Source organism: Rhinichthys klamathensis, unplaced genomic scaffold (assembly GCF_029890125.1).
Source record: "Rhinichthys klamathensis goyatoka isolate OS25496 unplaced genomic scaffold, OSU_Roscu_1.1 h1tg000513l_1, whole genome shotgun sequence".
Taxonomy (NCBI): Eukaryota; Metazoa; Chordata; class Actinopteri; order Cypriniformes; family Leuciscidae; genus Rhinichthys; species Rhinichthys klamathensis.
The window spans coordinates 189,932-206,089 of NW_026606993.1; the positions used below are offsets into that span (position 1 = coordinate 189,932).

Consider the following 16,158-nt stretch of genomic DNA (forward strand, 5'->3'; position numbering starts at 1 on the left):
CCCGAAACCATCGTTCCAACGAACATTCGCAAACAGCATCGCAAAGTTGTGTGTTTGGAACGACAGCTCTCGACCACTGACATTCAGTACAACCTGTGTCTTTTATTTAGAATACATGCAAATGTAATTTACGTCGTTGAGTTTGTCAGGAGATTTAAAGCACCGTTTTTGAAGACGCTTGTGCGAACATGCTATAATGTAAGAACGAGCCTATGAGAAAAATGAGAAATAATCCTCAGATGCCATGTCTGCAATTTATATCAAAACATCTAGCATTAATTCGATCTCAAACAGTTTAATTAAAATAAGTTATTACTCCACCACGTGCGTGACGTCAGAAACCAATGTGGTTGAACGACTACTTTGCGACATATGGTTGTCGGGAAACGGTCGTGACTAGCTAGTTGATTTATTCAACGATTCATCGTACTATGATAGTGAAGCATCGATTTATGTCGTTGTACGGGAAATGCACCCTAGGTTAGTTGTCACAGCGAGCGAGAAAGCCTGACATGGATCAGCTAAATCTCGATCCTCCGGGGAATCAGCCGTTTTAAACAAACACCGAACAGAGGAGAGTCTGCTAGCAAAAAGAGACCGCGACAGATCGTAATAAAACAAGAATCAACATTGCCGTGGCTTTTCAGAGATGGCGAGAAATTAGGGATTTGGAATGTAAAAGCGATACAGAGATGGTGTTTTTATTACTCAACAGGCGAGTAAGGTTTTTATTGAACTGATAGATTGCCATATGTAGCTCTCTAACAGAGATCATTGTAAAGCATTATCTATTGTGAAGGCTCATTTCATTATGGTTGTTGTAGCGCTGTGCTGGAATTTATTTTCATGGAAGTACCGTGTCTATTAATGGGTAAAGCTACAGTAACGTCTTCAGCTGGTCAGCTTGAGATCCTTTCCATCTAAACTGGTTTTATCTCTTAAGCCGAGTAGTGAATGTTTTATGAGCAGTAAGATAACCATATTCATCCGCACAGTCACGCAGAGCCGAAGCACAACCAAAACAATGTTCTTCTGTAAAATACATGCAGTTTTGTTTTTTTAATCACTAAAAAGGCTAAAAGTTACCATGTACTTTTAAATATAATTTTCACCCATAAATCCATATTTTATAAATAGTTCAAGAATTATTTGCATTCACATTCACAGACTACGTGATTAGGAGGATTTCTAAAGCTCTGATCCTTTATGCAAATAAAGGCTTCTGAAACTGCAGTAGATGCCTACAAAATACTATATGGTTATACATTGTGTTTGTTTGATACCTTTTTATAAGGTTTGCACAACAAAGATACAGTATCGGTTAAGTTCTAACTTCTGCTTAACAAAACTGCCTTTACACAAAATAACTATACTGCTCAACATTAAAGGGGTGGTAAAATGCCATTTTCACAAGATGTAAAATAAATCTCTGATGTCCCCAGAGAGAGAGAGAGAGTGTGTGTGTGTGTGTGTGTGTGTGTGTGTGTGTGTGTGTGTGTGTGTGTGTGTGTGTGTGTGTGTGTGTGTGTGTGAAGTTTTAGCACAAAATACCCCACAGATATTTTTATATAGCATGTTAAAGTTGTCACTTTTTAAAGGGTTTGCAAAAACGCACCGTTTTGTGCCTGGCCCTTTAAATGCAAATGAGCTGCTGCAGAGGGCGGGGTTTCAAGAGCTCGTGTGTGTTGGCAGCTGCGATTACCTCATGCAGACACACTAAAATGACAGAAACTGTTCTGCCTTTAATGTTAAAACAGAGTCAGTCAAAGATGGAGAGACTCAAGAAGAAGTGACAACATGTAGAATGCAACAGGACGTCTCTGAATGGTTAGTTGATGAATTTGTGTTGCTGATGTGGAGTTAACTATCTTCAATTAGGATATTCTGTCAGGATAATCTATACATCGCTCGTATAGGAACTGTTGTGAGATGCACACAGAGTGACTTTCTATTGCATGTGAAAAGGTGGATGCTAAAGTTTGAGCTGACTCACAAATGTACTCTTATACAACTACTTTTCCTCTTCTCAACATGGACTGCGTGTTCCCGGGGGCGGGGTTTACGTAAATTTTGGGGTTGCTGATGTCCCTAACCTATGGAGCTAATAATATGACAAAATGATTTGAATTTGAATTGTGTAAATTTGAATTATTTGCAAGTGTAATCTAACAAAATTGAATTTTAGGTGGTAGTTTAAATAGTTCTGAATTTGATTTTTTTAAACGAATATTGAACATTTGAAATTTAACAAATTGAAAGGTTTTTATGGCTGAATTTTATAGACATGTATTTTCAAACAGCTAGTTTTTTTGTTCTGAATTCAAATACTGCAAATATTCAGTTTAAAAAAATACAGATTCAAGTTTTCAAGATGAAGAAATTCGGAACTTCAAATTCAGTTTTCTAAAATTCAATCTCAAAAATTCAAACTCAAAAATTCAGGTCTTACAGAAAGTAGGTCACAGGTCATCCACAGGGAAGAGTAGATGATCTCAGAAAAGTCGAACAGAGCATTTTGGTCCATTAGGGACTGCAGAAGGTTTCTTAAACATGAATGATTTTGTGTTTGTTAGCGTTCTCATCACGTGAGACATTTGTCTAAGCAGTCTCTGGAGTTTGTTTTAAAGTATATTTTGTGTAAAATTGATTAGAACGCCACTGTGTCACCTACAAAGACAGGACGCGAGCGGCGCGGCGCGACGCAACACAGTGCTTGAAGCGACTGTTGCAATGGTCACAAATAGGATGGGGAATCCGTGTGCTATTGGGGATTTCACGGGTCGCGTCGCTCCGCTCGCGTCCGGTCTAGATCTGCGTCGTTCGTACAAGTAGGCCTAAGCATAAGGTACGAGAGGGTGTGCTGTATCGTGAATACGACGCGAACCGGAGTGCTTCACGGCCGTTTCACACCGCATCCGTGAGCGGCACTTGAGCAGCGCGTCAGCGTAACTACATCGCCACTGCAGCTGCAGACGCGCGAGAGTATTCACACTTGAAGCTTTTGTACAGTCACAGCAGCTCGGCTCCAAAGCTACATATATAAGCGAGCAATTCTTTACAACGAAGTTTTAGAAGTTGGTAATTTAGCCTATAAAATTGATAGTCTTGAAAGTTTGTTATGGGGAGGTGTACAACATTCACATAAATGTTAAACAACAAAGCGACCCAGAAAACAGCTCCAATCTATTCGTTTCAGTCATACTTTCGATATGTTTACAAGACTACAAAACACACACACAAAACCGCACACTTGGGTTTAATTTGGGTTGTAGCTGTCTGTGTTACATAAACTAAAAGAAAGTTTAAATTATATATAATATTTTCTGGCTAGTTTACACTAGTTTTTGTATATATATAATACACCATTAATATATATATATATATATATATATATATATATATATATATATATATATATATATATATTTAAAATAAATATAATACACCATTATATTTATTTTAAATATAATATATATTTATAAAATATATATTCACCCAAACTGAATAATTAAAAACAAGTTTAAACAGGTAGCCTAATCTTCTATAGGCCTAACTATTTTTTAGTCTTCATTTTCTTCTTTTTTTTGCCTACTCAAGTTCTTGTTAAAACTCACTAGACGTGCTTATTCTGTGCATTTTGGGCACTTTTTGTGTGAAATTTTGTCCATCAAAAGTGTATTTACTTTAATTGAGCGTGGAGAAGTGCAGCAAAAACAGATTCGACGCCGAAACCCCCTGCGAAACCCCCGCTTCACTGCTGCTCACGCGCCGCTCCTGCTCGACGCTCACGCGCTTCTTCTGCTCCCGGTGTGGATGCACTCATGCACGCCGAAAGAAATACGCGCTGCTCACGCATGCGGTGTGAAACGGCCGTCAGACGTGACTTATTCACGAGACAGCACTAGCCTTGAGTACCTTATTGTTTTCTAAAGCGATTACCACTCAATGATCATATTAAAGTTAAAATATATATATATATATATATATATATATATATATATATATATATATATTAGTGCAACTTTCATGAATAAAATCACCAAAAGCCTACATTCCGCTTGAAAAAAAAATAGTCCCTGGCCGTGAACAGCAGCATAAGTTAAAATATTTCACCTGTAATTTTAGATGGCGGCAAAGACCGTCTTTATTACTGAGTCAGTCATCAATCAGTAGAGAAGATATTGAAGGACAATTGCATTAGGTAGGTAGGCTTATTGTAAGACATTTAATGGCTAATTCACACTCGTACCTTATGCTTACTAGGCTACATGTACGACGCAGTCTAGACCGGACGCGAGCGGAGCGACGCGACCCGTGAAATCCCCAACAGCACACGGATTCCCCATCCTATTTGTGACCTAGTCTCAGCTCTTTGCAACAGTCGCTTCAAGCACTGTGTTGCGTCGCGCCGCGCCGCTCGCGTCCTGTCTTTGTAGGTGACACAGTGGCGTTCTAATCAATTTTACACAAAATATACTTTAAAACAAACTCCAGAGACTGCTTAGACAAATGTCTCACGTGATGAGAACGCTAACAAACACAAAATCATTCATGTTTAAGAAACCTTCTGCAGTCCCTAATGGACCAACATGCTCTGTTCGACTTTTCTGAGATCATCTACTCTTCCCTGTGGATGACCTGTGACCTACTTTCTGTAAGACCTGAATTTTTGAGTTTGAATTTTTGAGATTGAATTTTAGAAAACTGAATTTGAAGTTCCGAATTTCTTCATCTTGAAAACTTGAATCTGTATTTTTTTAAACTGAATATTTGCAGTATTTGAATTCAGAACAAAAAAACTAGCTGTTTGAAAATACATGTCTATAAAATTCAGCCATAAAAACCTTTCAATTTGTTAAATTTCAAATGTTCAATATTCGTTTAAAAAAATCAAATTCAGAACTATTTAAACTACCACCTAAAATTCAATTTTGTTAGATTACACTTGCAAATAATTCAAATTTACACAATTCAAATTCAAATCATTTTGTCATATTATTAGCTCCATACTAACCCGGGAGAAATGTCGTTTAGTCCATACCAGGCGTTTGTTGTAGTCCTTTTCTTTAAAAGCAAATATCTTCCTTTGATTTGAACTTTGAGCGTTGTAACTGTGCAGATGTTGTTTATGCTCAAACAGCAACATTTCACACTAACTAAAGTTAGAAAAGTGAAATCATACTTTACCACCCCTTTAACTTAAAATGAAAAGAAAGTCAATGTGTTGAGAATAAAACTATTTTATTCATAGAACAAGAACATATATGCACATTGTGCATTTATATATATTTTCATTCACAGAACAAGGCCATATGTATTGTCTGATTGAAACTGAATTTCCTGTTATGATGTGTGAAAAGTGTTTGATCACAAGCCAACAGAAAAGCTAAATTATTGATAAAGCCATAAATCTGAGCTCAGTAAATCTCATTTAATCTGATTTGTCTCTTCATATGTCATGCTAGATCAGCATGTTAAGCTTGCATCAGACACACAGATGTTGTTCAGGCTTGTTAGGTACAATGTTAGGCCTGTTTCACAATGCACACAAACATGCACCTTTAAAGTCCTGTTCACACCAAGAACGATAACCGTAACGATAACTTTAAACTTCAGGGAGTTTCAACTAGTGTGCAGATAGTTGGTACCACAAGGAAGGCAATAGACTGTATAGTTATCACCTGAACAGGGTTTGATCCCTTCCACCAAACTATACAACCTACTACCTCACCCTGTTCAGACACCAAAATGCAAATCCTACGACACACTTGTCAACATAAAATATCAATCACAACCCATTTTACTTCTGTAATATGATTGAATATCCTTTCCGAGTCATTGGACGACTGCAGACTGCAGGAAGCGCGTGAGGTGGTTATGTCAAACGGGTCCATGTTGTTTGTGGATGATTTGGCTGTCGCCTTAGGAAAGACAGTAGATTGTATAGTTATCTCAGTGAGAGAGCACCGTGCTCCACAACTATTCAATCTACTACCTCAGCCCCAAGGACAGCAGAACAGACCAGTCAGACAGCAGACCGCAGGATTCATTCCTGTCGAGAGAGAGAGAGAGAGAGAGAGAGAGAGAGAGAGAGATGGTTAGCACAACTATACAGTCAAACTGTTGCTGTAGCTGGACTCCACGTAACAGTTTGAGCAAGTATATTTACCCTGGCAAAAAAAAAAAAGAATTCTGTTTAATTGTGCTGAATGCGCCCTTGTAGTGTACTTCAAATCTTCACAGTTTATTTTTAAAAACAGTACTTGCAGATAATATTACCGTATATTAATGAAAAAAAGGCCACTTAAGTGCATTTAGAGAGAGTACACTATCATGACTATGGTTTATTAAATATTACATTAAAGTTCATATAAATAGCTTCATCATTTTAAATGTGGAATTACAATTATATTTAAATACATGACACAAAAGTTTCAATAGAAATGTCAGTAATGTATTTTTTAGTTTACCATAAATGCTTGTCAGTACATTCGGCAGTAACTTTAACTTTATTTCAAAAACAATAGATGTACATACAGATGTACTACTGTAAATGTAAATTGTAAATAACATGCAGTTAAGTGTCTGAAAACATTACAAGCAGTGCACACTTAACTATATTATTATATCTGTAATAAGTCCTCCTTTTTTTTAAGTATGCTGTACTTAAATGTGCTTCTTTTTTTACAATGGTTGGAATTTCGGCAAGAGCATCTGAACACTTTCTGGTTGTCAAACATTAGTGCATCATGTTCATAGTTAAAGTGATTCTCAACACCTGCTGTGTGAACTTAAGGAGAACTGACTTCATACATCATACAAATCATCTTGACACCAGCTGGTAAAAAGTCATTGCAAAAAAATGGCTCAGAAAATCAAAGTTAGTTCTGAGAAAAGATTGTGCAGCATTTGTTTGCAGATGCCACTTAGATTGATGACAAATTGAACTTTTTTTGACACCTTGCATTAAATAATAAAATATCACACTATGTTAAGACTTCAACGGTCTGACTTCAGTCATTCAGTCACATAACCCGAATGGTTCTGCCATAGATCACAGTGCTACTTATTTCTATGTAGTTGCCGAAAAACAGCAGTCGAAAGCTCAGCATGTGTGTTCTCCAGACTCGAGTCAGCGGTGCTTATTTGAGTCGGAAAAACGATCAAACATAAAAAAACAGGGAACTGTGAGGAGTTGAACCAGGATGCAGGCTAAAAGGGAAGCGCTAATTTTGAAAGCCAAAGCTAAATTACTCACTCATTCTAGCGAGGCTGGCATTGGATCATGAAGAAAAAAAAGGCTTGATCCTTCGCCAGGAATTCGCGCCCGTTTTGCCAAAATCTGAGCTCATTCCAACAAGACAACATTGCGTAAGCTACGCTTTTGAAGTAAACAGACGATGTAAAACATGGCTTCCCCAGCTGTCTCCTGTAGCTTTAACAAATCTGATTCTGCTATTCCGCACAGCAAAATAGTGGGAAAACAAAATGGCGACGTTTCGGCCATTTTAGAGTGCGAGTGCTGTGCATTCCTTACAACCTCTGTGAGGTGTGCCTGAAAAACCCATTCACACTTCCACTGTTCTCAGAGGCTGTTTGGAAGAGTAAGGGTCTCCCTCTCGATGCACTGGGGGACGTCTGACATCAGTGTAACGACTAGAAAGTCCAGATTCCTCCTCGAATCAATACTGTTCTTTCATTGCACAACAAAACATCATGTCCATTAGCATGTTAGCATGCGTGACAAACCTAAACATCTTTGAACATCAGCATTCTAACATGTAAGCACACAACTATATCAGTTCCTAATTTGTGAATGTTAAAGTGTTGTTGTCAAGTGCAACATTTCTTTTTCATTATCCACTGATTCTTGAACTTCTAACCTTGATCAATCAATTAGACATGCAAAAACAATTGAAAAATAAAAGCAGTTATTGTGTGGCGGTAATAGGTGGAGCATGTCTTTTTTGCATAAATATACATGCAAATCTCTTCCAGTAAACTGACTTTCAGCAATTTGTTAACATACAAAAGTCTCCTTAGCTAATTAGCATACACATGCTCTTTGTTGGGCCCATTTGGGGGGACAGTGATTGAAAAGTTTTGGCACACGACGCTGTCTGCTGGAACACAAAGAAGAGGCAGAAGCTGAGAGATGGCATGTCATGACTGCTGTGCCAACTTTCGGTAAAGGTCAGGTCAGTCATAAGCTGTGCAACAACACAAGCTTAACTATCTTTATCCCTTATCAGTGAAGGTGCTTTATTCATTTTTCATGGTTATAATGCTCACAAACACTTCAGCTTTATCAAACAATAAAAACACACAATTGTCTTACTATGATACAATAAAAAAAACAGAAAAAAGCACAACGTATGATGCCTCACCCGTGAAAAATGCTAATATGGTCTGACAGATGTGACATTTGGATTTTTAGATTACACAGGGAACTAGTCTGCCCTTCTGTTCCCCAATGTGTGGTAATCGCCTTGATGGGGACTAACCAGTGCTTTTGGTGCTTAGCCAGATATTTAAGTCCATTTTAGTGGCGCTTTGATTTTTTCATATGTAAATGTCCTCTTAAGTCAATTTTTTAAATATGTAATGCTAATGCAAATTAGACACAACTGCCCTGATTTTTGCGACATGGGTATTTAAGAGAGTATTAGAGATTATCTGTTGCTTTCAGCGTAGACAGTGTGGGTGGAACTGAAAAGAGGATCATGAGATACCATAAAATAGATATTGCAGCAATATTTAAATATAGCATTTTGATGGCTTTATCAGTTGGATATGTCTATCAACACTTTTATTCAATGACTTCAGGAAAGAGTTTGCATGAATGAGCCCACAAAATCATATTTTTTATGAAAACTGCATGTGATTGTTCTGCATAGCACGTAAGGACAAAGAGAATGTTCAAAAGCTAAATTAAAATGACACAAAACGTAAATATGAATATCACCATACTTTTCCCAACTATACAGTATTGTAGGGAATTTCCACTAAGTGACTGGAATGTGACTTTAATTGCCTGCTAAAGTTACACTTAAGTAGATGAACACAAATTGTTCTCCAAAAGAAGAAATACTGATACTGTACGGAAGCTCAAACTGATCATAGACAAAAGCGAACATAAAATAACAGTTGATTTCGTTCTATTGTCATCCTATTAAAGGGTCAGTTAACCCAGAAAATTTAATTCTGTCATCATTTACTCGCCCTCGTGTCTTTCCAAACCAGTAAGACTTTCGTTCATCTTCGGAACACAAATAAAGATTACAACTTTGATGCTTCAAAAATTCATAAAGAGATCGAAAAACTAATCCGTATGAATGTGTGGTTTAGTCCAAATGTTTTAGAAGAGACACGATCGCTTTATATGATGAACAGATTTAATTTAGGCTTTTATTTACATATAAACATTAATCAACTCACACATCAGTTGTTGTAAACGGAAGCTTAAAGGACAAGTTCGGTACACTTAAAGCCCTATTTTAAGATCGTTTCTGATGAAATAGAACAGTTAAGATTGAAATTTGGACACATGCTGCTGGCACAAAGACGTGAAACTCACCGAGTGGTCTGGGGTGTTCATTGATATGCTCTGCTCACACAAAAATCGCTGCAAAAGATGCAAGAACCAATGAGGTTCATTCTCGTGTTACGCACCACGTTTGAGCTTCAGCAAGAACCAATGAGGTTCATTCTCGTGTTACGCAGCACGTTTGAGCTTCAGCAAGAACCAATGAGGTTCATTCTCATGTTACGCAGCACGTTTGAGCTTCAGCAAGAACCAATGATGTTCATTCTCGTGTTACGCAGCAGGTTTGAGCTTCATCAAGAACCAATGAGGTTCATTCTCGTGTTACGCAGCACGTTTGAGCTTCAGCAAGAACCAATGATGTTCATTCTCGTGTTACACAGCACGTTTGAGCTTCAGCAAGAACCAATGATGTTCATTCTCGTGTTACGCAGCACGTTTGAGCTTCAGCAAGAACCAATGAGGTTCATTCTCGAGTTACGCAGCACGTTTGAGCTTCAGCATGAACCAATGAGGTTCATTCTCGTGTTACGCAGCTCGTTTGAGCTTCATCAAGAACCAATGAGGTTCATTCTCGTGTTACGCAGCACGTTTGAGCTTCAGCAAGAACCAATGAGGTTCATTCTCGTGTTACGCAGCACGTTTGAGCTTCTGCAAGAACCAATGAGGTTCATTCTCATGTTACGCAGCACGTTTAAGCTTCTGCAAGAACCAATGAGGTTCATTCTCGTGTTACGCAGCTCGTTTGAGCTTCAGCAAGAACCAATGAGGTTCATTCTCGTGTTACGCAGCACGTTTGAGCTTCAGCAAGAGCCAATGAGGTTCATTCTCGTGTTACGCAGCACTTTTGAGCTTCAGCAAGAGGTTGGTTCTCGCGCATCAACCAGGTTCGGTTGAGCTTCTGTTTCTGTTCGCTGATCAATGTTTATATGTGAATAAAAGCCTAAATTAATCTTTTCATCATATAAAGCAATCGAGTGTCTTCAGAAAATTTGGACTAAACCACTGAATTAGTTTTACGATATCTTTATGAACTTTTTAAAGCGTGTAGTGGCAGTTGAATAGCTGTCAATGGCATAATCAATGACAGAAATCGATCAGAAATTGTATTAAATATATCTTCATTTGTGTTCTGATGATGGACGAAAGTCTTATTGGCTTGGACGAAAGTCTTACGGGCTTGGACGAAAGTCTTACGGGCTTGGACGAAAGTCTTACAGGCTTGGACGAAAGTCTTACTGGTTTGTAACAACCAGCGAGTTGGCGAGTAAGTAATGACACAATTTTCATTTTTGAACTAACACATTAATTTCAAAACGAATGGAACATAGTATCGTAATTTTATAAATGATAATGTAATCATTTCCATCTGTATAGAAACAATATAAGGTTTGTCCCATGTCTTCTAAACAGTGTAAAATAAATAAATACTAGATGAAAAGCGAAACTGGACAAAGGAAATATTGCCTTGACAACTAACTGAAATAAATAAGTTGAAGTTGAAGTACTACAATTATTAAAACTAAAATGAATATATAAAAATAAAAGCAAATTAAAAACAATAATAAAATACTGTTATATAAATAATACTAAAGTAACACTGTTACTAAAATTACATGACAATAACATAACATAAGAGCTTAACGCTAACAATTTTACTATAAGTCTCTTACAAAACTAGATTAAATAATGGCATTCAAATGAGGTTATTGATTAGTTTTAGAGACAAAGCAAATGCTTAACTTTTAAACAGCAAGCCTCTTAAACAGAATGCACAAAGTCACAGTGTTAGGACAAGCAACTTATAGCACTAACAAATCTGCATGTAATACTTTATAGCATTGCAGGCATTTGTGTCTTATGTTATTAATTCAACATGTTTATTCATTTTAAATCAGCTTTACTCTGTAGCCTACATATTATGGGGATCCAGATTAGCAACCAAAATAAGTTAATAACTGTTGTGGCATCGTGTGAAAACATGCTAGAAGCGTTTTTCTGAGAGACGCACAGTGTATTATACATTTATGTATTAAGCATCTTTATCTGAATTAAGAGAGTGTACAGATGCCCTTTACAAATTAAATAATGTTTTTCAAAAACCTAGTGAACTGCTTTGCAGTCTACATCATAGGCAGCATCATAATTATTATAGATCACACTAGTGAATACTGTGGAAGGCAGCAACTCTGTGGATCATAAAAATATGGAAGAGTAAGACTCGAATGCATTTGATTTCAGTCGAGTTTGTTGTTAGCATGTTGCTAAGCTAATTCCATACTACTCTTATACAGATTAAAATACCTTTAAAATTAGACTTTTTTTCCCAGACATTTTGTTATATAATGACATTTATTTCTAATCAAAGTTTCCCTCGCCATCTTGGTTTGATATTTTCACTGAGCTTTCAGTGCATTTTGGGATTGCGATACATGCAATGCCTTACATTTTGGCTAAAGCGAAGTATCTTACCTTTTGGAACCGCGTTCAAGTCGGGAGTGCACCTATGATGCCTTAAAACGCTCCCTACGTAGGCGGCTCAATAGGTTTTGGAACAGAGCCTGCGTCTCCAATATATGAAAAACATCACAGAGACATTATTATTGCAGTTGTTAAAATAATCTCTGCCATGTCACACTCCGTCATACATGACACAACCTGTTTCTCAAAGTACTATAACAGCTAACGCCTCTCTGCGTCTCTCGATAAAAGGCTGCCATTTTTAATTGCCTGCATTTGTTTACACACCGTACCACCTCTTGGCATAATCATATACCAAGCATTTTTTTTAGTCACAAAAGGAACATCTTGCTTCCCTGTTTTGCAACTCAGAAAAGAGGTAAACAAATGAAATCAGATCAACAAAAGGCCTTCCATCTTACCTAGCGATCAAAGGACACAGCCGTAAACCCTTTTGCCCGTCCAATCGCAGGAGGTAAACAGGCAAATCAATTAGCCTTCTGAACGCCTCCCACTGCGTTATGGCTGCCAAGACCATATGCGGTTATACTTGCTCAAATTGTACACCGAAAATGGCTATCGATAATCTTGTGCTAGATCCAATGAAACTGGCTAAACGTTTTGGCACAAGCTCACTGAGAAATTGGTACATATTTATGTTTTCATTTTAATTTTCTCCCCTCCTCTCTGTCGCCGAGTCCCTGAGTCTGGTGCCAAGAAAGGGGCAGTGCCTGTATGCCAGGCTGAATTTCAATGAACGGAGAAGAGGGTGATGGGTAGAGCGTTGAAGGGTGGGGGATGTTGGCAGAGGAAGACTAAGAGGCCACAATTACAAGAAAAAAATACGGAACTTGAGACAATGCCTTTGTGCAGCATTAATTTAACATAGGAGGGGAGCTTCCCCGTTGAAAATCACTTCGGCTTCCACATTTTTTTCTTCAAATTTTCAAAATTTGCCTTCGTAAAAACAAAAAGATGTCTCAGAAAAGACAAGAAAGAAAATGCAAGATACGCTATGAACAAACAATAGATGTTTTTCATTTTTTACTATTAATAGTGACCGTCGTCGCTATCTTCTCATCTCTTTTGTTTGTACAGCTGATCACAATTCCCAGCATTGGTGAGTCCACATCTAGCATATTATCGTTTAGTACAACTGTTGTACAAGTTATTTAACACAAAATATGCCATATTTTGTGTTTGTATGAATCATTGTACACAATAAATAGCGCAGAATTACCCTGAACTGCACTTCTTCCTGTTTACTGAACCTGTGACGTTTTCCTCAGTTGTTCCTTCCACACTGCTCAAAAGAGTTAAGCCATTGAAAGCTTTAACTCTTCGAAAATGTCATTAATCGTTCAGCTTATGATCCCCTGTCATCAACCTACACCAGAAAGAAACGCCCTTATTGCAAAAATAGCGGCCCCCAAAAAACAGGAAGTTGGGCTTGGCTTGACCTTGGTTGACTCTGTCACGCGGTCTCCGGAGAGCCTGCTGTTACTCATCGAAACTCAACGATAAGGATTCTGCTTTGCCTTGTTTATAGAAAGACCTTGCAGATTAGACTTAGATCTCTGCCCCCGTCTGGGGCCGTGTAACTAATAGGCTCCGAGCATATGCTGCGTGTCTGTGCATTCGGAGGCGAACAGCAGTGTTTTCTCACCTGCAGTGAATTTTCTGCCGTGAACACTTTCGTTATAAACAATTCTTCCACATAAATATGAAGTCAAAATACTTGGAGATGGCAAAACCGGTGTTGTATACGGTCTATTCTAGCATGAAGTTGTAGATCTGATTGTGTGTGCAGTGAAATGTAAGCATTTTTAGGGTTAAACTCGGTTTGTTTTGAAACTTCCTGTTTGCTAATGTGGGGTCGGGGCCCAGGGTGCATCTGATCGTCAGCTACAGTAAATGTAGGAGGGAGCGAGGCTGTGTGGGAGGGGGGAGGGAGAGAAAATATGAAGCTACATGATAAGTTCATCTGAGGAGAACAGGGGGTGGAGGAAGTGCTCTCCTTTCCTCCCTCCCTCCCGCCACTTTTTTTTTCCTGTTGCCATCTCTCTCTGTCTCTGAGCAAAATAAACTTCTCTGCTTTACTGTACAAAGCAGCAAATTACCTGCCCTCGTTCCTTCCGCTGACGAATAATAAAGCACTAAAAAGAACAGGATCCAAGAAAAATCCTTGCTCTATAGCTAAAACAACAAACATCAGCATATCATGTGTTATTTCAACCTAACACCACCATTTTCACAGCTTTTCCACTTTTGTTTGCATGCTGAAAGCAGATATTCTTCTAAATAAGGATTTGTTTAAAAGGTTTTCTATTATTTTAAAGAGACTGCATTAAAAAGTCGCTCGTAAAATACAGCAGTACACAAACACGTGGCATGTCGACGCCATCTTGAAATCTTTTCTTTGTAATTTTTTTAAAAGATGTGAATCAGATTGAAATCATCGATGCATGTTTAATTTCGGTGGTCTAATGGTGTAATTTGGTTTGAATTTAATGTGAATTTCACAAAAATAACAAATAAACAAAAAATTAACAAGATAGTTGATCATACGTATCACATCGATGGATTGTAACCACCCTCAGATGTTACGTTCAATAACTGAAACTTAATCAGTTTACTATAACAAATATTAAATTAGTCTTAGACACTCCTTTTGTTGTTTTCTGTATGTAATATCTGATTAACATTTAAATCAGTTTGATCAGTTACTTCTGCCTATCTGCATAACAAATGTCATTTGGTCATTAACACATACAATTAGTTCCTAAACGGTTCATTATTGTCTTTCCCAAAACTAGCCCCACTCGGTTTATTTTGGCATTCATCTAATTTGCACTGCAAATGCAACAGGAAAAAAGGCAGTCGAATACAAACAGAGCAAGTCAACCTTTTAAAAGAATACCATCTGAATATAAAAAGAAGTAATTTGATTATATCAATACCGATGCCAAACAAGTAACCGAATGCTCTTGTACTGTACATGCAAGATAACTTTACTTATGCTTTCTTAAATGCAAATTGTATGCCAGAGCTAAGCCCATATGGGTATTTTTTTGTAGAGAGATATAGAATAAAAATAAAAAGCTGGCAGTAATATAGTCGACAAAGATAAAAGGTAATTGTTGTACAGAAATGTGAGGGATGTACAATACATATTTGACATAAGAGGCATTTTATAGGCCATCCACGAATAACTACCATCATATCCAAAAATATCACTGTTATTTTCCTTCCAAAAGCATTAAGGCAGCAGCCAAACACCATTTGTTTGTTCAAATCATTAAAATCCTTAAAAAAACTTAAACCCCAAAATGAACTGCCCAAAACGACCCAAAACTAAGGGAACATGCATGTTATACGAAGGAATGTGAACCAAATTGCTAAATAACTTCTTAACAAAATGCATTTTTAAAAAAGAAGAAGAATTGAACCAAAAAACATTTATCAAAAGGACATCAACAATCATTTGTCCAAAAGTCGTTTAGCGGAGTAGAAATGGCGGAATCCGAGGCATGGACACGTTTACAAGAGGAAGACAACAGTGAACAAGAGAGCCAGAGCAGCTGGGTAGAATAATCGACAATGATGCTTTGAGAGAATTGCTTAAAAAGGGACTAAATAATCAGTGGAATATTACAAAGTATGAAAGCGGGGAAAAGAAAGAATGGAATACCTGCAGACTAGAGGGTTCAACGTCAAAGAACACAAGGCAGGGTCATGGCGGCGAGAAGAGGTGCCTATCTCGGGGAGAGAGACCTATGTGCTGCCACCAAACATGCTCTTCCATGGGGTTGTGGCTGAAGAAAGAGCACGTACAGCGGCCTCCGCTTCACCCGCCTCACCACGAGCTCTTTCTCCCTGCCCACTTTGGCACAGGATGCGAAGTGAAAGACAGAAGCTGAGAGAGGGAGAGAGGAGGTGGAGAAAGAAAGGGACTGAGAAACGAAAAAGAACGCAGAGATCAAGAAGAGAGGATTTGCCATGCAGAAAAAGCAGAGTGGCCATAAAGGCACAGCTTTTGCTAGACTAGCATGCAAAAACATGACAAACTTGTATTTATGGGAATGCAAGAGAGTCAGCTTGTACCCATCTGCCCCAGTCACAGTTATTCCAAGCAGACGTCTGGAAACTAAGCA

General features: G+C 37.9%; 1 long non-coding RNA gene across 2 annotated transcripts; it reads right to left on the reverse strand.

Annotated features, from left to right (window-relative positions):
• Window positions 1-5,329: 5,329 nt before the first annotated feature.
• LOC130072938 (uncharacterized) lies at window positions 5,330-15,757 on the reverse strand. Of its 2 annotated transcripts, none has more exons than XR_008804188.1 (2): window positions 15,696-15,757; window positions 5,330-6,052 (listed from the first exon to the last, which is right to left on the reverse strand). It is a non-coding gene; the product is annotated as an uncharacterized LOC130072938 (long non-coding RNA). The 2 variants fall into 2 exon arrangements; XR_008804187.1 differs by lacking the exon at window positions 15,696-15,757 and adding an exon at window positions 12,017-12,921.
• Between the last annotated feature and the right edge of the window lie 401 nt (window positions 15,758-16,158).